Source organism: Loxodonta africana, chromosome 1, assembly GCF_030014295.1.
Source record: "Loxodonta africana isolate mLoxAfr1 chromosome 1, mLoxAfr1.hap2, whole genome shotgun sequence".
NCBI lineage: Eukaryota > Metazoa > Chordata > Mammalia > Proboscidea > Elephantidae > Loxodonta > Loxodonta africana.
In genome coordinates, this window is record NC_087342.1 from 80,233,513 (window position 1) to 80,236,744 (window position 3,232).

At 42.5% G+C, this 3,232-nt stretch overlaps 1 non-coding gene across 1 annotated transcript; it reads right to left on the reverse strand.

Annotated features, from left to right (window-relative positions):
• Positions 1-2,854: 2,854 nt before the first annotated feature.
• Positions 2,855-2,928, reverse strand: TRNAT-UGU (transfer RNA threonine (anticodon UGU)). The gene has a single exon. It is a non-coding gene; the product is annotated as a tRNA-Thr (tRNA).
• Between the last annotated feature and the right edge of the window lie 304 nt (positions 2,929-3,232).

Here is a 3,232-nt window from a genome sequence, read left to right on the forward strand (position 1 = left end):
TGTGTATGCACCAAATAACAGAGCATCAAAACATATGAGGTAAAACTCATATCTGATACCACTTGTGTTCAAGTTGTATTCTGCAACACATGGGTTGCCATGAGTCAGAGTCAACTCCACGGCAACTGCTGCTGGTAGTGAATCTAAGATATACAATAAATTCTTAAAACACACAATAAAAAACACAAGCAACCCAATTAAAAAGTGGGTAAAATATTTGAACAGACACCTCAGCAAAGGAGATATACAGATGACATGTGCCATTAGAAAAATACACCAACCAGTTGCCCCATAAGTAGACTTGTGCTTCATAGAGTTTTTAATGAAGTAGATCCCCAGGTCTTTCTTCTGAGGCACCCCTACCCTTTGTCATCAAGTCGATTCCAACTCATAATGACCCTATAGGACAGAGAGTACTCCCTCATAGGGTTTCTGAAGAGTGTCTGGTAGATTTAAACTCCTAGCTGTTGGTCAGCTGTTGATGGTTTTAAACCACCAGTCTTTCAGTTAATAGCCAAGCACTTAACTATTTGTAATAGCCAGGAACTCCTATATGCCACTGTTGTTATTAGTTTTTGTTAGGTGCCATTGAGTCAGTTCCTACTCATAGTGACCCTATGTGCAACAGAAAGAAACACTCCCTGGACCTGTGCCACCCTCTTAATCATTGTTACGCCTCAGCCCATAGTTGCAGGCACTGTGTCAATCCGTCTTATTGCAAGTCTTCCTCTCTTTCACTGGCCCTCTGCTTTATCAAGCATGATGTCTGTCATGGATTGAACAATGTCCCCCCCCAGATGTGTGCATCAACTTGGTTAGACCATGATTCCCAGTACTGTCTTGTTGTCCTTCATTCTGTGATTGTAATTTTACGTTAAGAGGCTTAGGATGGGATTGTAACACCACCCTTATTCAGGTCACCTCCCTGGTCCAGTGTAAAGGAAGTTTCCCTCGGGTGTGGCCTGCACCACCTTTTATCTCTCAAGAGACAAAAGGAAAGGGAAGCTAGCTGAGAGTTGGGGACCTCATACCACCAAGAAAACAGCACCAGGAGCAAAGTGCATCCTGTGCCTGAGAGTCTCCTTGACCAGGGGAAGATTGAGGACAAAGACCTTCCTCTAGAGCTGACAGAGAGAGGAAGCCTTCCCCTGGAGCTGATGCCCTAAATTTGGACTTCTAGCCTACTAGACTGTGAGAAAATAAATTTTGCTTTGTTAAGAGCATCCACTTGGGGTATTTCTGTTATAGCAGCACTGGATAATTAAGACAGAATTTATCTTTCTCTAGGTACTGGTCACTCCTGATAACATGTCCAAAGTACATGAAATGAAGTCTTGCCATCTTTGCTTCTAAGGAGCATTCTGGCTGTACTTCCTCCAGGACAGATTTATTCATTCTTCTGGCAGTCAATGGTATCTTCAATATTCTTCACCAACACCATAATTCAAAGGTGTCAATTCTTCTTCAGTCTTCCTTATTCATTGTCCAGCTTTAGCATGCATATGAAAAAAAAAAAATCCTGTGGAGCATGTCTACTCTGGCCTATAGGGCCACTGTGAGTCAGAATCCACTCGACTGCAACAGGTGTAATCTTTATGGAAGCCAACTGCCACATCCTTCTTCCCTAGAGGGGCTGGCAAGTTCCAATCACTGACCTTTTGGTTAGAAGCTGGGCACTTACCACTGTACCACCACAGCTCCTTTCAGGATGTCACCAGGGCCATGTTTTTGCAGAGGTTCTAGGGGAAGACCCCTTTTGTCTCCTCCAAGTTTTAGTACTCCCAGGTATTCTTGGCTTAAGCCTGCAGCATAACTCCATGGCCATTTTCCTCTGTGTCTTTTCTCCTATTTTACAAGGACATCACTCAGAAGCGATTAGAGCCCACCCTAATCAAGTAAGAGGTCATGTTAATTAAACTGGTAACATTTTCAAAGACCCTATCTCCAAACAAGATCACATTCACAGATACTGGGGGTTAGAACTTCAATATATCTTTTTGGGGGACACAAATGAGTCCATAACGCAGATGTACGTATATACCATAGATTATTCAATCAGCCTCAGTTAATTGACACGTGGGTTATTTTGTCTTCTTCTATTATAAATTTTAAACACATGAGCCACATTAATGTTTAATTTTGTATTTTTACCCAAGTGTTTGGAATTGATTGCTAACAAAGGGTTTGCTGGATGGGAGGATAAATGTAAATAACATTTTGCTAGCTACAGCTGTGCACATTCTGAATCTGTGCATATCTCATACCAGAAGCTCAATAAATATTTTTTGGAGAAAAAGAACTGGCATAATTTAATGCAAAAACTTACATGAAGAGTTATTTAGGGCATTTCACTTTTCCTTTGGAAGTGGGAATTCTGCAGCAACAACTGCTTGGGATTAATAGAATCAATTTTTTTTTTTTAAGCACAGTAGGGAAACCCTGGTGGTGTAGTGGTTAAGAGCCACAGCTGCTAACCAAAATTTAGGTAGAACCCACCAGGTGCTACTTGGAAACCACATGGGACAGTTCTACTCTGTCCTATAGGGTCGTTATGAGTCGGAATCGACTCTATGGCAGTGGATTTGGTATTTTTTTGGAAGCATGGTAGAGAATTTAGGGGTAGCTGGGTATAGAGAAATAGAGAGGAAAGCCTGGTGGGTAGGGGTACGAGCTACGGCTGTAACCAAAAGGTGGTCAGTTCGAATCCACCAGGCGCTTCTCGGAAACCCTATGTGGCAGTTCTACTCTGTAGTATGAGGTCGTTGTGAGTCGGAATTGACTCGATGGCAACGGGTTTGGTGTTTTGGTTTGGGGTTAGAGAGGAGATTGGTTTGCAGTGCAGTGGAAAAAGTTAAGGCCCTACTGGGATTTGAACCCACGATCGCCCGTTTACAAGACAGGCGCTTTAACCAGCTAAGCCATAGAGCCCATACAGATGTGTAGGTTAGTACTGGTTCTGTCCTGTCGGATTAGTTGAAATATTCTTGCTACAAAGTCCACACGATCAAATGCAGTTTACAGTGAGAAAACGGGCAAACTCCAGGAGGAGGCTTTGCTTACTCATATGTACTATAGAACTAATAAAGCAGGAAAGGATTCGGGCAGCTGCAGTGTCTAGTCCAATAATTCTTCATTTAGTGCAAGGATAAAACTCCGTAATAAGTCGAGGCTGCCAGTCGTTCGAAATGGGATAAAGTTTTCTAAAGCCAACCTTTGCTGTTACTACGCCTCA